Source organism: Phyllobates terribilis, unplaced genomic scaffold (assembly GCF_046119375.1).
Source record: "Phyllobates terribilis strain yellow unplaced genomic scaffold, ASM4611937v1 Scaffold_13__5_contigs__length_258822181, whole genome shotgun sequence".
Classification (NCBI taxonomy): domain Eukaryota; kingdom Metazoa; phylum Chordata; class Amphibia; order Anura; family Dendrobatidae; genus Phyllobates; species Phyllobates terribilis.
The window spans coordinates 16,902,535-16,924,470 of NW_027362773.1; positions in this window are offsets into that span (position 1 = coordinate 16,902,535).

The following is a 21,936-nucleotide window of genomic DNA, read 5'->3' on the forward strand; positions in this document are numbered from 1 at the left end:
AAATTTTCAAAAATTCTGAAAATTGGTTGAAAACCACTAAATATGAAGGACTCATCGGGCGAATCGCTCTGGAACTGAAATCGGAACGCTCACTGACATTTCCCCTATCTGAAAGTCTGATAAACGCTGAAAAAATGACTAAGTCCAAAAAAAAAAATTTTTCACCTTTTTTCAATTTTACCCCCGTGGGATATATATTCTACCCACACACATTTGGAACTCTCCTGGGGTACCCGCACACATATTATTCCCTCATTTAGTGAATATTTTCACAAAAAAGTGACATTTTCAAAAATTCAGAAAATTGGCTGAAAACGACTAAATATGAAGGACTCATTGGGCGAATCGCTCTGGAACTGAAATCGGAACGCTCATTGACATTTCCCCTATCTGAAAGTCTGATAAACGCTGAAAAAATGACTAAGTGCAAAAAAAAAATTTTTTCACCTTTTTTCAATTTTACCCCCGTGGGATATATATTCTACCCACACACATTTGGAACTCTCCTGGGGTACCCTCACACATATTATTCCCTCATTTAGTGGATATTTTCACAAAAAAGTGACATTTTCAAAAATTCTGAAAATTGGCTGAAAACGACTAAATATGAAGGACTCATCGGGCGAATCGCTCTGGAACTGAAATCAGAATGCTCACTGACATTTCCCCTATTTGAAAGTCTGATAAATGCTGAAAAAATGACTAAGTAAAAAAAAAAAATTTTTCAACTTTTTTCAATTTTACCCCCGTGGGATATATATTCTACCCACGCACATTTGGAACACTCGTGGGGTACCCTCACACACATTATTCCCTCATTTAGTGGATATTTTCACAAAAAAGTGAAATTTTCAAAAATTCTGAAAATTGGCTGAAAACGACTAAATATGAAGGACTCATCGGGCGAATTGTTCTGGAACTGAAATCGGAACGCTCACTGACATTTCCCCTATCTGAAAGTCTTATAAACGCTGAAGAAATGACTAAGTCTAAAAAAAAAAATTTTTAACCTTTTTTCAATTTTACCCCCGTGGGATATATATTCTACCCACACACATTTTGGAACTCTCCTGGGGTACCCGCACACATATTATTCCCTCATTTAGTGGATATTTTCACAAAAAAGTGAAATTTTCAAAAATTCTGAAAATTGGCTGAAAACGACTAAATATGAAGGACTCATCGGGCGAATTGTTCTGGAACTGAAATCGGAACGCTCACTGACATTTCCCCTATCTGAAAGTCTTATAAACGCTGAAAAAATGACTAAGTCTAAAAAAAAAAATTTTTAACCTTTTTTCAATTTTACCCCCGTGGGATATATATTCTACCCACACACATTTTGGAACTCTCCTGGGGTACCCGCACACATATTATTCCCTCATTTAGTGGATATTTTCACAAAAAAGTGACATTTTCAAAAATTCTGAAAATTGGCTGAAAACGACTAAATATGAAGGACTCATTGGGCGAAACGCTCTGGAACTGAAATCGGAGCGCTTAATGAAATTTCCCCTATCTGAAAGTCTGCTAAACGCTGAAAAAATGATTAAGTCCAAAAAAAAATTTTTTCACCTTTTTTCAATTTTACCCCCGTGGGATGTATATTCTACCCACACACATTTGGAACTCTCCTGGGGTACCCTCACACATATTATTCCCTCATTTAGTCGATATTTTCACAAAAAAGTGACATTTTCAAAAATTCAGAAAATTGGCTGAAAACGACTGAATATGAAGGACTCATCGGGCGAATCGCGCTGGAACTGAAATCGGAGGGCTCACTGACATTTCCCCTATCTGAAAGTCTGATAAACGCTGAAAAAATGACTAAGTCCAAAAAAAAAAATGTTTAACCTTTTTTCAATTTTACCCCCGTGGGATATATATTCTACCCACACACATTTGGAACTCTCCTGGGGTACCCTCACACATATTATTCCCTCATTTAGTGGATATTTTCACAAAAAAGTGACATTTTCAAAAATTCTGAAAATTGGCTGAAAACGACTAAATATGAAGGACTCATCGGGCGAATCGCTCTGGAACTGAAATCGGAACGCTCACTGACATTTCCCCTATCTGAAAGTCTGATAAATGCTGAAAAAATGACTAAGTAAAAAAAAAAAATTTTTCAACTTTTTTCAATTTTACCCCCGTGGGATATATATTCTACCCACGCACATTTGGAACACTCCTGGGGTACCCTCACACATATTATTCCCTCATTTAGTGGATAATTTCACAAAAAAGTGAAATTTTCAAAAATTCTGAAAATTGTCTGAAAACGACTAAATATGAAGGACTCATCGGGCGAATCGCTCTGGAACTGAAATCGGAACGCTCATTGACATTTCCCCTATCTGAAAGTCTGATAAACGCTGAAAAAATGACTTAGTCCAAAAAAAAAAAATTTTAACCTTTTTTCAATTTTACCCCCGTGGGATATATATTCTACCCACACACATTTGGAACTCTCCTGGGGTACCCTCACACATATTATTCCCTCATTTAGTGGATATTTTCACAAAAAAGTGACATTTTCAAAAATTCAGAAAATTGGCTGAAAACGACTAAATATGAAGGACTCATTGGGCGAATCGCTCTGGAACTGAAATCGGAACGCTCATTGACATTTCCCCTATCTGAAAGTCTGATAAACGCTGAAAAAATGACTAAGTGCAAAAAAAAAAATTTTTTCACCTTTTTTCAATTTTACCCCCGTGGGATATATATTCTACCCACACACATTTGGAACTCTCCTGGGGTACCCTCACACATAGTATTCCCTCATTTAGTGGATATTTTCACAAAAAAGTGACATTTTCAAAAATTCAGAAAATTGGCTGAAAACGACTAAATATGAAGGACTCATTGGGCGAATCGCTCTGGAACTGAAATCGGAACGCTCATTGACATTTCCCCTATCTGAAAGTCTGATAAACGCTGAAAAAATGACTAAGTGCAAAAAAAAAAATTTTTTCACCTTTTTTCAATTTTACCCCCGTGGGATATATATTCTACCCACACACATTTGGAACTCTCCTGGGGTACCCTCACACATAGTATTCCCTCATTTAGTGGATATTTTCACAAAAAAGTGAAATTTTCAAAAATTCTGAAAATTGGCTGAAAACGACTAAATATGAAGGACTCATCGGGCGAATTGTTCTGGAACTGAAATCGGAACGCTCACTGACATTTCCCCTATCTGAAAGTCTTATAAACGCTGAAAAAATGACTAAGTCCAATAAAAAAAATTTTTCACCTTTATTCATTTTTACCCCCGTGGGATATATATTCTACCCACACACATTTGGAACTCTCCTGGGGTACCCGCACACATATTATTCCCTCATTTAGTGAATATTTTCACAAAAAAGTGAAATTTTCAAAAATTCTGAAAATTGGCTGAAAACCACTAAATATGAATGACTCATCGGGCGAATCGCTCTGGAACTGAAATCGGAACGCTCACTGACATTTCCCCTATCTGAAAGTCTGATAAACGCTCTAAAAATGACTAAGTCCAAAAAAAAAAATTTTTCACCTTTTTTCAATTTTACCCCCGTGGGATATATATTCTACCCACACACATTTGGAACTATCCTGGGGTACCCGCACACATATTATTCCCTCATTTAGTGAATATTTTCACAAAAAAGTGACATTTTCAAAAATTCAGAAAATTGGCTGAAAACGACTAAATATGAAGGACTCATTGGGCGAATCGCTCTGGAACTGAAATCGGAACGCTCATTGACATTTCCCCTATCTGAAAGTCTGATAAACGCTGAAAAAATGACTAAGTCCAAAAAAAATAATTTTTAACCTTCTTTCAATTTTACCCCCGTGGGATATATATTCTACCCACACACATTTGGAACTCTCCTGGGGTACCCTCACACATATTATTCCCTCATTTAGTGGATATTTTCACAAAAAGTGACATTTTCAAAAATTCTGAAAATTGGCTGAAAACGACTAAATATGAAGGACTCATCGGGCGAATCGCTCTGGAACTGAAATCGGAACGCTCATTGACATTTCCCCTATCTGAAAGTCTGATAAACGCTGAAAAAATGACTAAGTCCAAAAAAAATAATTTTTAACCTTTTTTCAATTTTACCCCCGTGGGATATATATTCTACCCACACACATTTGGAACTCTCCTGGGGTACCCTCACACATATTATTCCCTCATTTAGTGGATATTTTCACAAAAAAGTGCCATTTTCAAAAATTCTGAAAATTGGCTGAAAACGACTAAATATGAAGGACTCATCGGGCGAATCGCTCTGGAACTGAAATCGGAATGCTCACTGACATTTCCCCTATTTGAAAGTCTGATAAATGCTGAAAAAATTACTAAGTAAAAAAAAAAAATTTTTCAACTTTTTTCAATTTTACCCCCGTGGGATATATATTCTACCCACGCACATTTGGAACACTCGTGGGGTACCCTCACACACATTATTCCCTCATTTAGTGGATATTTTCACAAAAAAGTGAAATTTTCAAAAATTCTGAAAATTGGTTGAAAACCACTAAATATGAAGGACTCATCGGGCGAATCGCTCTGGAACTGAAATCGGAACGCTCACTGACATTTCCCCTATCTGAAAGTCTGATAAACGCTGAAAAAATGACTAAGTCCAAAAAAAAAAATTTTTCACCTTTTTTCAATTTTACCCCCGTGGGATATATATTCTACCCACACACATTTGGAACTCTCCTGGGGTACCCGCACACATATTATTCCCTCATTTAGTGGATATTTTCACAAAAAAGTGACATTTTCAAAAATTCTGAAAATTGGCAGAAAACGACTAAATATGAAGGACTCATCGGGCGAATCGCTCTGGAACTGAAATCAGAATGCTCACTGACATTTCCCCTATTTGAAAGTCTGATAAATGCTGAAAAAATGACTAAGTAAAAAAAAAAAATTTTTCAACTTTTTTCAATTTTACCCCCGTGGGATATATATTCTACCCACGCACATTTGGAACACTCGTGGGGTACCCTCACACACATTATTCCCTCATTTAGTGGATATTTTCACAAAAAAAGTGAAATTTTCAAAAATTCTGAAAATTGGCTGAAAACCACTAAATATGAAGGACTCATCGGGCGAATCGCTCTGGAACTGAAATCGGAATGCTCACTGACATTTCCCCTATCTGAAAGTCTGATAAACGCTGAAAAAATGACTAAGTCCAAAAAAAAAAATTTTTCACCTTTTTTCAATTTTACCCCCGTGGGATATATATTCTACCCACACACATTTGGAACTCTCCTGGGGTACCCTCACACATAGTATTCCCTCATTTAGTGGATATTTTCACAAAAAAGTGACATTTTCAAAAATTCAGAAAATTGGCTGAAAACGACTAAATATGAAGGACTCATTGGGCGAATCGCTCTGGAACTGAAATCGGAACGCTCATTGACATTTCCCCTATCTGAAAGTCTGATAAACGCTGAAAAAATGACTAAGTGCAAAAAAAAAAATTTTTTCACCTTTTTTCAATTTTACCCCCGTGGGATATATATTCTACCCACACACATTTGGAACTCTCCTGGGGTACCCTCACACATAGTATTCCCTCATTTAGTGGATATTTTCACAAAAAAGTGAAATTTTCAAAAATTCTGAAAATTGGCTGAAAACGACTAAATATGAAGGACTCATCGGGCGAATTGTTCTGGAACTGAAATCGGAACGCTCACTGACATTTCCCCTATCTGAAAGTCTTATAAACGCTGAAAAAATGACTAAGTCCAATAAAAAAAATTTTTCACCTTTATTCATTTTTACCCCCGTGGGATATATATTCTACCCACACACATTTGGAACTCTCCTGGGGTACCCGCACACATATTATTCCCTCATTTAGTGAATATTTTCACAAAAAAGTGAAATTTTCAAAAATTCTGAAAATTGGCTGAAAACCACTAAATATGAATGACTCATCGGGCGAATCGCTCTGGAACTGAAATCGGAACGCTCACTGACATTTCCCCTATCTGAAAGTCTGATAAACGCTCTAAAAATGACTAAGTCCAAAAAAAAAAATTTTTCACCTTTTTTCAATTTTACCCCCGTGGGATATATATTCTACCCACACACATTTGGAACTATCCTGGGGTACCCGCACACATATTATTCCCTCATTTAGTGAATATTTTCACAAAAAAGTGACATTTTCAAAAATTCAGAAAATTGGCTGAAAACGACTAAATATGAAGGACTCATTGGGCGAATCGCTCTGGAACTGAAATCGGAACGCTCATTGACATTTCCCCTATCTGAAAGTCTGATAAACGCTGAAAAAATGACTAAGTCCAAAAAAAATAATTTTTAACCTTCTTTCAATTTTACCCCCGTGGGATATATATTCTACCCACACACATTTGGAACTCTCCTGGGGTACCCTCACACATATTATTCCCTCATTTAGTGGATATTTTCACAAAAAGTGACATTTTCAAAAATTCTGAAAATTGGCTGAAAACGACTAAATATGAAGGACTCATCGGGCGAATCGCTCTGGAACTGAAATCGGAACGCTCATTGACATTTCCCCTATCTGAAAGTCTGATAAACGCTGAAAAAATGACTAAGTCCAAAAAAAATAATTTTTAACCTTTTTTCAATTTTACCCCCGTGGGATATATATTCTACCCACACACATTTGGAACTCTCCTGGGGTACCCTCACACATATTATTCCCTCATTTAGTGGATATTTTCACAAAAAAGTGCCATTTTCAAAAATTCTGAAAATTGGCTGAAAACGACTAAATATGAAGGACTCATCGGGCGAATCGCTCTGGAACTGAAATCGGAATGCTCACTGACATTTCCCCTATTTGAAAGTCTGATAAATGCTGAAAAAATTACTAAGTAAAAAAAAAAAATTTTTCAACTTTTTTCAATTTTACCCCCGTGGGATATATATTCTACCCACGCACATTTGGAACACTCGTGGGGTACCCTCACACACATTATTCCCTCATTTAGTGGATATTTTCACAAAAAAGTGAAATTTTCAAAAATTCTGAAAATTGGTTGAAAACCACTAAATATGAAGGACTCATCGGGCGAATCGCTCTGGAACTGAAATCGGAACGCTCACTGACATTTCCCCTATCTGAAAGTCTGATAAACGCTGAAAAAATGACTAAGTCCAAAAAAAAAAATTTTTCACCTTTTTTCAATTTTACCCCCGTGGGATATATATTCTACCCACACACATTTGGAACTCTCCTGGGGTACCCGCACACATATTATTCCCTCATTTAGTGGATATTTTCACAAAAAAGTGACATTTTCAAAAATTCTGAAAATTGGCAGAAAACGACTAAATATGAAGGACTCATCGGGCGAATCGCTCTGGAACTGAAATCAGAATGCTCACTGACATTTCCCCTATTTGAAAGTCTGATAAATGCTGAAAAAATGACTAAGTAAAAAAAAAAAATTTTTCAACTTTTTTCAATTTTACCCCCGTGGGATATATATTCTACCCACGCACATTTGGAACACTCGTGGGGTACCCTCACACACATTATTCCCTCATTTAGTGGATATTTTCACAAAAAAAGTGAAATTTTCAAAAATTCTGAAAATTGGCTGAAAACCACTAAATATGAAGGACTCATCGGGCGAATCGCTCTGGAACTGAAATCGGAATGCTCACTGACATTTCCCCTATCTGAAAGTCTGATAAACGCTGAAAAAATGACTAAGTCCAAAAAAAAAAATTTTTCACCTTTTTTCAATTTTACCCCCGTGGGATATATATTCTACCCACACACATTTGGAACTCTCCTGGGATACCCGCACACATATTATTCCCTCATTTAGTGAATATTTTCACAAAAAAGTGACATTTTCAAAAATTCAGAAAATTGGCTGAAAACGACTAAATATGAAGGACTCATTGGGCGAATCGCTCTGGAACTGAAATCGGAACGCTCATTGACATTTCCCCTATCTGAAAGTCTGATAAACGCTGAAAAAATGACTAAGTCCAAAAAAAAAAATTTTTAACCTTTTTTCAATTTTACCCCCGTGGGATATATATTCTACCCACACACATTTGGAACTCTCCTGGGGTACCCTCACACATATTATTCCCTCATTTAGTGGATATTTTCACAAAAAAGTGACATTTTCAAAAATTATGAAAATTGGCTGAAAACGACTAAATATGAAGGACTCATCGGGCGAATCGCTCTGGAACTGAAATCGGAATGCTCACTGACATTTCCCCTATTTGAAAGTCTGATAAATGCTGAAAAAATTACTAAGTAAAAAAAAAAAATTTTTCAACTTTTTTCAATTTTACCCCCGTGGGATATATATTCTACCCACGCACATTTGGAACACTCGTGGGGTACCCTCACACACATTATTCCCTCATTTAGTGGATATTTTCACAAAAAAGTGAAATTTTCAAAAATTCTAAAAATTGGCTGAAAACGACTAAATATGAAGGACTCATCGGGCGAATTGTTCTGGAACTGAAATCGGAACGCTCACTGACATTTCCCCTATCTGAAAGTCTTATAAACGCTGAAAAAATGACTAAGTCTAAAAAAAAAAATTTTTAACCTTTTTTCAATTTTACCCCTGTGGGATATATATTCTACCCACACACATTTTGGAACTCTCCTGGGGTACCCGCACACATATTATTCCCTCATTTAGTGGATATTTTCACAAAAAAGTGACATTTTCAAAAATTCTGAAAATTGGCTGAAAACGACTAAATATGAAGGACTCATTGGGCGAAACGCTCTGGAACTGAAATCGGAGCGCTCAATGAAATTTCCCCTATCTGAAAGTCTGCTAAACGCTGAAAAAATGATTAAGTCCAAAAAAAAATTTTTTCAACTTTTTTCAATTTTACCCCCGTGGGATGTATATTCTACCCACACACATTTGGAACTCTCCTGGGGTACCCTCACACATATTATTCCCTCATTTAGTGGATATTTTCACAAAAAAGTGACATTTTCAAAAATTCAGAAAATTGGCTGAAAACGACTCAATATGAAGGACTCATCGGGCGAATCGCGCTGGAACTGAAATCGGAGGGCTCACTGACATTTCCCCTATCTGAAAGTCTGATAAACGCTGAAAAAATGACTAAGTCCAAAAAAAAAAATGTTTAACCTTTTTTCAATTTTACCCCCGTGGGATATATATTCTACCCACACACATTTGGAACTCTCCTGGGGTACCCTCACACATATTATTCCCTCATTTAGTGGATATTTTCACAAAAAAGTGACATTTTCAAAAATTCTGAAAATTGGCTGAAAACGACTAAATATGAAGGACTCATCGGGCGAATCGCTCTGGAACTGAAATCGGAACGCTCACTGACATTTCCCCTATCTGAAAGTCTGATAAATGCTGAAAAAATGACTAAGTAAAAAAAAAAAATTTTTCAACTTTTTTCAATTTTACCCCCGTGGGATATATATTCTACCCACGCACATTTGGAACACTCCTGGGGTACCCTCACACATATTATTCCCTCATTTAGTGGATAATTTCACAAAAAAGTGAAATTTTCAAAAATTCTGAAAATTGTCTGAAAACGACTAAATATGAAGGACTCATCGGGCGAATCGCTCTGGAACTGAAATCGGAACGCTCATTGACATTTCCCCTATCTGAAAGTCTGATAAACGCTGAAAAAATGACTAAGTCCAAAAAAAAAAATTTTTAACCTTTTTTCAATTTTACCCCCGTGGGATATATATTCTACCCACACACATTTGGAACTCTCCTGGGGTACCCTCACACATAGTATTCCCTCATTTAGTGGATATTTTCACAAAAAAGTGAAATTTTCAAAAATTCTGAAAATTGGCTGAAAACGACTAAATATGAAGGACTCATCGGGCGAATTGTTCTGGAACTGAAATCGGAACGCTCACTGACATTTCCCCTATCTGAAAGTCTTATAAACGCTGAAAAAATGACTAAGTCCAATAAAAAAAATTTTTCACCTTTATTCATTTTTACCCCCGTGGGATATATATTCTACCCACACACATTTGGAACTCTCCTGGGGTACCCGCACACATATTATTCCCTCATTTAGTGAATATTTTCACAAAAAAGTGACATTTTCAAAAATTCAGAAAATTGGCTGAAAACGACTAAATATGAAGGACTCATTGGGCGAATCGCTCTGGAACTGAAATCGGAACGCTCATTGACATTTCCCCTATCTGAAAGTCTGATAAACGCTGAAAAAATGACTAAGTCCAAAAAAAAAAATTTTTAACCTTTTTTCAATTTTACCCCCGTGGGATATATATTCAACCCACACACATTTGGAACTCTCCTGGGGTACCCTCACACATATTATTCCCTCATTTAGTGGATATTTTCACAAAAAAGTGACATTTTCAAAAATTCTGAAAATTGGCTGAAAACGAGTAAATATGAAGGACTCATCGGGCGAATCGCTCTGGAACTGAAATCGGAATGCTCACTGACATTTCCCCTATTTGAAAGTCTGATAAATGCTGAAAAAATGACTAAGTAAAAAAAAAAAATTTTTCAACTTTTTTCAATTTTACCCCCGTGGGATATATATTCTACCCACGCACATTTGGAACACTCGTGGGGTACCCTCACACACATTATTCCCTCATTTAGTGGATATTTTCACAAAAAAGTGAAATTTTCAAAAATTCTGAAAATTGGTTGAAAACCACTAAATATGAAGGACTCATCGGGCGAATCGCTCTGGAACTGAAATCGGAACGCTCACTGACATTTCCCCTATCTGAAAGTCTGATAAACGCTGAAAAAATGACTAAGTCCAAAAAAAAAAATTTTTCACCTTTTTTCAATTTTACCCCCGTGGGATATATATTCTACCCACACACATTTGGAACTCTCCTGGGGTACCCTCACACATATTATTCCCTCATTTAGTGGATATTTTCACAAAAAAGTGACATTTTCAAAAATTCTGAAAATTGGCTGAAAACGACTAAATATGAAGGACTCATCGGGCGAATCGCTCTGGAACTGAAATCAGAATGCTCACTGACATTTCCCCTATTTGAAAGTCTGATAAATGCTGAAAAAATGACTAAGTAAAAAAAAAAAATTTTTCAACTTTTTTCAATTTTACCCCCGTGGGATATATATTCTACCCACGCACATTTGGAACACTCGTGGGGTACCCTCACACACATTATTCCCTCATTTAGTGGATATTTTCACAAAAAAAGTGAAATTTTCAAAAATTCTGAAAATTGGCTGAAAACCACTAAATATGAAGGACTCATCGGGCGAATCGCTCTGGAACTGAAATCGGAACGCTCACTGACATTTCCCCTATCTGAAAGTCTGATAAACGCTGAAAAAATGACTAAGTCCAAAAAAAAAAATTTTTCACCTTTTTTCAATTTTACCCCCGTGGGATATATATTCTACCCACACACATTTGGAACTCTCCTGGGATACCCGCACACATATTATTCCCTCATTTAGTGGATATTTTCACAAAAAAGTGACATTTTCAAAAATTCTGAAAATTGGCTGAAAACGACTAAATATAAAGGACTCATCGGGCGAAACGCTCTGGAACTGAAATCGGAGCGCTCAATGAAATTTCCCCTATCTGAAAGTCTGCTAAACGCTGAAAAAATGATTAAGTCCAAAAAAAAATTTTTTCAACTTTTTTCAATTTTACCCCCGTGGGATATATATTCTACCCACACACATTTGGAACTCTCCTGGGGTACCCTCACACATATTATTCCCTCATTTAGTGAATATTTTCACAAAAAAGTGACATTTTCAAAAATTCAGAAAATTGGCTGAAAATGACTAAATATGAAGGACTCATTGGGCGAATCGCTCTGGAACTGAAATCGGAACGCTCATTGACATTTCCCCTATCTGAAAGTCTGATAAACGCTGAAAAAATGACTAAGTCCAAAAAAAAAAATTTTTAACCTTTTTTCAATTTTACCCCCGTGGGATATATATTCTACCCACACACATTTGGAACTCTCCTGGGGTACCCTCACACATATTATTCCCTCATTTAGTGGATATTTTCACAAAAAAGTGACATTTTCAAAAATTATGAAAATTGGCTGAAAACGACTAAATATGAAGGACTCATCGGGCGAATCGCTCTGGAACTGAAATCGGAATGCTCACTGACATTTCCCCTATTTGAAAGTCTGATAAATGCTGAAAAAATTACTAAGTAAAAAAAAAAAATTTTTCAACTTTTTTCAATTTTACCCCCGTGGGATATATATTCTACCCACGCACATTTGGAACACTCGTGGGGTACCCTCACACACATTATTCCCTCATTTAGTGGATATTTTCACAAAAAAGTGAAATTTTCAAAAATTCTGAAAATTGGCTGAAAACGACTAAATATGAAGGACTCATCGGGCGAATTGTTCTGGAACTGAAATCGGAACGCTCACTGACATTTCCCCTATCTGAAAGTCTTATAAACGCTGAAAAAATGACTAAGTCTAAAAAAAAAAATTTTTAACCTTTTTTCAATTTTACCCCCGTGGGATATATATTCTACCCACACACATTTTGGAACTCTCCTGGGGTACCCGCACACATATTATTCCCTCATTTAGTGGATATTTTCACAAAAAAGTGACATTTTCAAAAATTCTGAAAATTGGCTGAAAACGACTAAATATAAAGGACTCATCGGGCGAAACGCTCTGGAACTGAAATCGGAGCGCTCAATGAAATTTCCCCTATCTGAAAGTCTGCTAAACGCTGAAAAAATGATTAAGTCCAAAAAAAAATTTTTTCAACTTTTTTCAATTTTACCCCCGTGGGATATATATTCTACCCACACACATTTGGAACTCTCCTGGGGTACCCTCACACATATTATTCCCTCATTTAGTGGATATTTTCACAAAAAAGTGACATTTTCAAAAATTCAGAAAATTGGCTGAAAACGACTGAATATGAAGGACTCATCGGGCGAATCGCGCTGGAACTGAAATCGGAGGGCTCACTGACATTTCCCCTATCTGAAAGTCTGATAAACGCTGAAAAAATGACTAAGTCCAAAAAAAAAAATGTTTAACCTTTTTTCAATTTTACCCCCGTGGGATATATATTCTACCCACACACATTTGGAACTCTCCTGGGGTACCCTCACACATATTATTCCCTCATTTAGTGGATATTTTCACAAAAAAGTGAAATTTTCAAAAATTCTGAAAATTGGCTGAAAACCACTAAATATGAAGGACTCATCGGGCAAATCGCTCTGGAACTGAAATCGGAACGCTCACTGACATTTCCCCTATCTGAAAGTCTGATAAACGCTGAAAAAATGACTAAGTGCAAAAAAAAAAATTTTTCACCTTTTTTCAATTTTACCCCCGTGGAATATATATTCTACCCACACACATTTGGAACTCTCCTGGGGTACCCGCACACATATTATTCCCTCATTTAGTGAATATTTTCACAAAAAAGTGACATTTTCAAAAATTCAGAAAATTGGCTGAAAACGACTAAATATGAAGGACTCATTGGGCGAATCGCTCTGGAACTGAAATCGGAACGCTCATTGACATTTCCCCTATCTGAAAGTCTGATAAACGCAGAAAAAATGACTAAGTGCAAAAAAAAAAATTTTTTCACCTTTTTTCAATTTTACCCCCGTGGGATATATATTCTACCCACACACATTTGGAACTCTCCTGGGGTACCCTCACACATAGTATTCCCTCATTTAGTGGATATTTTCACAAAAAAGTGAAATTTTCAAAAATTCTGAAAATTGGCTGAAAACGACTAAATATGAAGGACTCATCGGGCGAATTGTTCTGGAACTGAAATCGGAATGCTCACTGACATTTCCCCTATCTGAAAGTCTGATAAATGCTGAAAAAATGACTAAGTGCAAAAAAAAAATTTTTTCACCTTTTTTCAATTTTACCCCCGTGGGATATATATTCTACCCACACACATTTGGAACTCTCCTGGGGTACCCTCACACATACTATTCCCTCATTTAGTGGATATTTTCACAAAAAAGTGAAATTTTCAAAAATTCAGAAAATTGGCTGAAAACGACTAAATATGAAGGACTCATAGGGCGAATTGTTCTGGAACTGAAATCGGAACGCTCACTGACATTTCCCCTATCTGAAAGTCTTATAAACGCTGAAAAAATGACTAAGTCCAAAAAAAAAATTTTTTCACCTTTTTTCAATTTTACCCCCGTGGGATATATATTCTACCCACACACATTTGGAACTCTCCTGGGGTACCCTCACACATATTATTCCCTCATTTAGTGGATATTTTCCCAAAAAAGTGATATTTTCAAAAATTCAGAAAATTGGCTGAAAACGACTAAATATGAAGCACTCATCGGGCGAATCGCTCTGGAACTGAAATCGGAACGCTCAATGAAATTTCCCCTATCTGAAAGTCTGCTAAACGCTGAAAAAATGATTAAGTCCAAAAAAAATTTTTTTCAACTTTTTTCAATTTTACCCCCGTGGGATATATATTCTACCCACACACATTTGGAACTCTCCTGGGGTACCCGCACACATATTATTCCCTCATTTAGTAGATATTTTCACAAAAAAGTGAAATTTTCAAAAATTCTGAAAATTGGCTGAAAATGACTAAATATGAAGGACTCATCGGGCGAATCGCTCTGGAACTGAAATCGGAACACTCACTGACATTTCCCTTATCTGAAAGTCTGATAACGCTGAAAAAATGACTAAGTCCAAAACAAATGTTTTTTCAACTTTTTTCAATTTTACCCCCGTGGGATATATATTCTACCGACACACATTTGGAACTCTCCTCGGGTGAAATCACACATATTATTCCCTCATTTAGTTGATATTTTCACAAAAAAGTGAAATTTTCAAAAATTCTGAAAATTGTCTGAAATCAACTAAATATGAAGGACTCATCGGCGACTCGCTCTGGAACTGAAATCGGAACACTCACTGACATTTCCCTTATCTGAAAGTCTGATAAACGCTGAAAAAATGACTAAGTCCAAAACAAATGTTTTTTCAACTTTTTTCAATTTTACCCCCGTGGGATATATATTCTACCCACACACATTTGGAACTCTCCTGGGGTACCCACACACATATTATTCCCTGATTTAGTAGATATTTTCACAAAAAAGTGAAATTTTCAAAAATTCTGAAAATTGGCTGAAAATGACTAAATATGAAGGACTCATCGGGCGAATCGCTCTGGAACTGAAATCGTTACACTCACTGACATTTCCCTTATCTGAAAGTCTGATAAACGCTGAAAAAATGACTAAGTCCAAAACAAATGTTTTTTCAACTTTTTCAATTTTACCCCGTGGGATATGTATTCTACCGACACACATTTGGAACTCTCCTGGGGTACCCTCACACATATTATTCCCTCATTTAGTGGATATTTTCACAAAAAAGTGAAATTTTCAAAAATTCTGAAAATTGGCTGAAAAATACTAAATATGAAGGACTCATCGGGCGAATCACTCTGGAACTGAAATCGGTACGCTCACTGACATTTCCCCTATCTGAAAGTCTTATAAGCGCCGGAAAAATGACTACGTCCAAAAAAAAAATGTTTTCAACTTTTTACAATTTTACCCCGTGGTATATATTTTCTACCCACACACATTTGGAACTCTCCTGGGGTACCCTCACACATATTATTCCCTCATTTAGTTGATATTTTCACAAAAAAAGTGAAATTTTCGAAAATTCTGAAAATTGGCTGAAAACGACTAAATATGAAGGACTCATCGGGCGACTCGCTCTGGAACTGAAATCGGAACACTCACTGACATTTCCCCTATCTGAAAGTCTGTTAAATGCCGGAAAAAATGACTAAGTCAAAACAAATTTTTTTTCAACTTTTTTCAATTTTACCCCCGTGGGATATATATTCTACCCACACACATTTGGAACTCTCCTGGGGTACCCACACACATATTATTCCCTGATTTAGTAGATATTTTCACAAAAAAGTGAAATTTTCAAAAATTCTGAAAATTGGCTGAAAACGACTAAATATGAAGGACTCATCGGGCGATTCGCTCTGGAACTGAAATCGGAATACTCACTGACATTTCCCCTATCTGAAAGTCTGATAAACGCTGAAAAAATGACAGTCCAAAACAAATGTTTTTTCAACTTTTTCAATTTTACCCCGTGGGATATGTATTCTACCGACACACATTTGGAACTCTCCTGGGGTACCCTCACACATATTATTCCCTCATTTAGTTGATATTTTCACAAAAAAGTGAAATTTTCGAAAATTCTGAAAATTGGCTGAAAACGACTAAATATGAAGGACTCATCGGGCGACTCGCTCTGGAACTGAAATCGGAACACTCACTGACATTTCCCCTATCTGAAAGTCTGTTAAATGCCGGAAAAATGACTAAGTCCAAAACAAATTTTTTTTCAACCTTTTTCAATTTTACCCCCGTGGGATATATATTCTACCCACACACATTTGGAACTCTCCTGGGGTACCCACACACATATTATTCCCTGATTTAGTAGATATTTTCACAAAAAAAGTGAAATTTTCAAAAATTCTGAAAATTGGCTGAAAATGACTAAATATGAAGGACTCATCGGGCGAATCGCTCTGGAACTGAAATCGTTACACTCACTGACATTTCCCTTATCTGAAAGTCTGATAAACGCTGAAAAAATGACTAAGTCCAAAACAAATGTTTTTTCAACTTTTTTCAATTTTACCCCCGTGGGATATGTATTCTACCGACACACATTTGGAATTCTCCTGGGGTACCCTCACACATATTATTCCCTCATTTAGTTGATATTTTCACAAAAAAGTGAAATTTTCAAAAATTCTGAAAATTGGCTGAAAATTACTAAATATGAAGGACTCATCGTGCGAATCGCTCTGGAACTGAAATCGTTACACTCACTGACATTTCCCTTATCTGAAAGTCTGATAAACGCCAGAAAAATGAATAAGTCCAAAACAAATGTTTTTTCAACTTTTTTCAATTTTACCCCCGTGGGATATATATTCTACCCACACACATTTGGAACTCTCCTGGGCTACCCTCACACATATTATTCCCTCATTTAATATATATTTTCACAAAAAAGTGAAATTTTCAAAAATTCTGAAAATTGGCTGAAAATGACTAAATATGAAGGACTCATCGGGCGAATCGCTCTGGAACTGAAATCGGAACACTCACTGACATTTCCCCTATCTGAAAGTCTGATAAATGCTGAAAAAATGACCAAGTCCAAAACAAATTTTTTTTCAACTTTTTTCAATTTTACCCCCGTGGGATATATATTCTACCCACACACATTTGGAACTCTCCTGGGCTACCCTCCCACATATTATTCCCTCATTTAGTAGATATTTTCACAAAAAAGTGAAATTTTCAAAAATTCAGAAAATTTCCTGAAAATGACTAAATATGAAGGACTCATCGGGCGAATCGCTCTGGAACTGAAATCGGAACACTCACTGACATTTCCCTTATCTGAAAGTCTGATAAACGCTGAAAAAATGACTAAGTCCAAAACAAATGTTTTTTCAACTTTTTTCAATTTTACCCCCGTGGGATATATATTCTACCCACACACATTTGGAACTCTCCTGGTGTACCCTCACACATATTATTCCCTCATTTAGTGGATATTTTCACAAAAAAGTTAAATTTTCAAAAATTCTGAAAATTGTCTGAAAACGACTAAATATGAAGGACTCATCGGGCGACTCGCTCTGGAACTGAAATCGGAACACTCACTGACATTTCCCTTATCTGAAAGTCTGATAAACGCTGAAAAAATGACTAAGTCCAAAACAAATGTTTTTTCAACTTTTTTCAATTTTACCCCCGTGGGATATATATTCTACCCACACACATTTGGAACTCTCCTGGTGTACCCTCACACATATTATTCCCTCATTTAGTGGATATTTTCACAAAAAAGTTAAATTTTCAAAAATTCTGAAAATTGTCTGAAAACGACTAAATATGAAGGACTCATGGGACGAATCACTCTGGAACTGAAATCGGAACGCTCACTGACATTTCCCCTATCTGAAAGTCTGATAAATGCTGAAAAAATGAACAAGTCCAAAACAAATTTTTTTTCAACTTTTTTCAATTTTACCCCGTGGGATATATATTCTACCCACACACATTTGGAACTCTCCTGGGGTACCCTCACACATATTATTCCCTCATTTAGTAGATATTTTCACAAAAAAGTGAAATTTTCAAAAATTCTGAAAATTGGCTGAAAATGACTAAATATGAAGGACTCATCGGGAGAATCGCTCTGGAACTGAAATCGGAACACTCACTGACATTTCCCTTATTTGAAAGTCTGATAAATGCTGAAAAAATGAACAAGTCCAAAACAAATTTTTTTTCAACTTTTTTCAATTTTACCCCCGTGGGATATATATTCTACCCACACACATTTGGAACTCTCCTGGGGTACCCTCACACATATTATTCCCTCATTTAGTAGATATTTTCACAAAAAAGTGAAATTTTCAAAAATTCAGAAAATTTCCTGAAAATGACTAAATATGAAGGACTCATCAGGCGAATCGCTCTGGAACTGAAATCGGAACACTCACTGACATTTCCCTTATCTGAAAGTCTGTTAAACGCCGGAAAAATGACTATGTCCAAAAAAAAAATGTTTTCAACTTTTTTCTATTTTACCCCCGTGGGATATATTTTCTACCCACACACATTTGTAACTCTCCTGGGGTACCCTCACATATATTATTCCCTCATTTAGTTGATATTTTCACAAAAAAGTGAAATTTTCAAAAATTCTGAAAATTGTCTGAAAATGACTAAATATGAAGGACTTATCGGGCGACTCGCTCTGGAACTGAAATCGGAACGCTCACTGACATTTCCCCTATCTGAAAGTCTGATAAATGCTGAAAAAATGACCAAGTCCAAAACAAATTTTTTTTAAACTTTTTTCAATCTTACCCCCGTGGGATATATATTCTACCCACACACATTTGGAACTCTCCTGGGGTACCCTCACACATATTATTCCCTCATTTAGTTGATATTTTCACAAAAAAGTGAAATTTTCAAAAATTCTGAAAATTGTCTGAAAATGACTAAATATGAAGTACTTATCGGGCGACTCGCTCTGGAACTGAAATCGGAACACTCACTGACATTTCCCTTATCTGAAAGTCTGATAAACGCTGAAAAAATGACTAAGTCCAAAACAAATGTTTTTTCAACTTTTTTCAATTTTACCCCCGTGGGATATATATTCTACCCACACACATTTGGAACTCTCCTGGGGTACCCTCACACATATTATTCCCTCATTTAGTGGATATTTTCACAAAAAAGTGAAATTTTCAAAAATTCAGAAAATTGACTGAAAACGACTAAATATGAAGGACTCATCGGGTGAATCGCTCTGGAACTGAAATCGGAACGCTCACTGACATTTCCACTATCTGAAAGTCTGATAAACGCCGGAAAAATGACTAAGTAGAAAAAAACTTTTTTTTCAACTTTTTTAAATTTTACCCCCGTGGGATATATATTCTACCCACACACATTTGGAACTCTCCTGGTGTACCCTCACACATATTATTCCCTCATTTAGTGGATATTTTCACAAAAAAGTTAAATTTTCAAAAATTCTGAAAAATGTCTGAAAACGACTAAATATGAAGGACTCATCGGGCGACTCACTCTGGAACTGAAATCGGAACGCTCACTGACATTTCCCCTATCTGAAAGTCTGATAAATGCTGAAAAAATGAACAAGTCCAAAACAATTTTTTTTTCAACTTTTTTCAATTTTACCCCCGTGGGATATATATTCTACCCACACACATTTGGTATTCTCCTGGGGTACCCGCACACATATTATTCCCTCATTTAGTAGATATTTTCACAAAAAAGTGAAATTTTCAAAAATTCTGAAAATTGGCTGAAAATGACTAAATATGAAGGACTCATCGGGCGAATCGCTCTGGAACTGAAATCTGAACACTCACTGACATTTCCCTTATCTGAAAGTCTGATAACGCTGAAAAAATGACTAAGTCCAAAACAAATGTTTTTTCAACTTTTTTCAATTTTACCCCCGTGGGATATATATTCTACCGACACACATTTGGAACTCTCCTCGGGTGCAATCACACATATTATTCCCTCATTTAGTTGATATTTTCACAAAAAAGTGAAATTTTCAAAAATTCTGAAAATTGTCTGAAATCAACTAAATATGAAGGACTCATCGGCCGACTCGCTCTGGAACTGAAATCGGAACACTCACTGACATTTCCCCTATCTGAAAGTCTGATAAATGTTGAAAAAATGACCAAGTCCACAAAAAATTTTTTTCAACTTTTTTCAATCTTACCCCCGTGGGATATATATTCTACCCACACACATTTGGATCTCTCCTGGGGTACCCTCACACATATTATTCCCTTATTTAGTGGATATTTTCACAAAAAAGTGAAATTTTCAAAAATTCTGAAAATTGGCTGAAAACGACTAAATATGAAGGACTCATCGGGCGACTCGCTCTGGAACTGAAATCGGAACACTCACTGACATTTCCCCTATCTGAAAGTCTGATAAACGATGCTGAAAAAATGACCAAGTCCAAAACAAATGTTTTTTCAACTTTTTTCAATTTTACCCCCGTAGGATATGTATTCTACCGACACACATTTGGAACTCTCCTGGTGTACCCTCACACATACTATTCCCTCATTTAGTTGATATTTTCACAAAAAAGTGAAATTTTCAAAAATTCTGAAAATTGCCTGAAAACGACTAAATATGAAGGACTCATCGGGCGACTCGCTCTGGAACTGAAATCGGAACACTCACTGACATTTCCCCTATCTGAAAGTCTGATAAACGCCAGAAAAATGACTAAATCCAAAACAAATGTTTTTTCAACTTTTTTCAATTTTACCTCCGTGGGATATATATTCTACCCACACACATTTGGAACTCTCCTGGGGTACCCTCACACATATTATTCCCTCATTTAGTAGATATTTTCACAAAAAAGTGAAATTTTCAAAAATTCTGAAAATTGGCTGAAAATGACTAAATATGAAGGACTCATCGGGCGAATCGCTCTGGAACTGAAATCGGAACACTCACTGACATTTCCCTTATCTGAAAGTCTGATAAACGCTGAAAAAATGACTAAGTCCAAAACAAATGTTTTTTCAACTTTTTCAATTTTACCCCGTGGGATATGTATTCTACCGACACACATTTGGAACTCTCCTGGTGTACCCTCACACATATTATTCCCTCATTTAGTGGATATTTTCACAAAAAAGTTAAATTTTCAAAAATTCTGAAAATTGTCTGAAAACGACTAAATATGAAGGACTCATGGGACGAATCACTCTGGAACTGAAATCGGAACGCTCACTGACATTTCCCCTATCTGAAAGTCTGATAAATGCTGAAAAAATGAACAAGTCCAAAACAAATTTTTTTTCAACTTTTTTCAATTTTACCCCCGTGGGATATATATTCTACCCACACACATTTGGAACTCTCCTGGGGTACCCTCACACATATTATTCCCTCATTTAGTAGATATTTTCACAAAAAAGTGAAATTTTCAAAAATTCTGAAAATTGGCTGAAAATGACTAAATATGAAGGACTCATCGGGAGAATCGCTCTGGAACTGAAATCGGAACACTCACTGACATTTCCCTTATTTGAAAGTCTGATAAACGCTGAAAAAATGACTAAGTCCAAAACAAATGTCTTTTCAACTTTTTTCAATTTTACCCCCGTGGGATATGTATTCTACCGACACACATTTGGAACTCTCCTGGGGTACCCTCA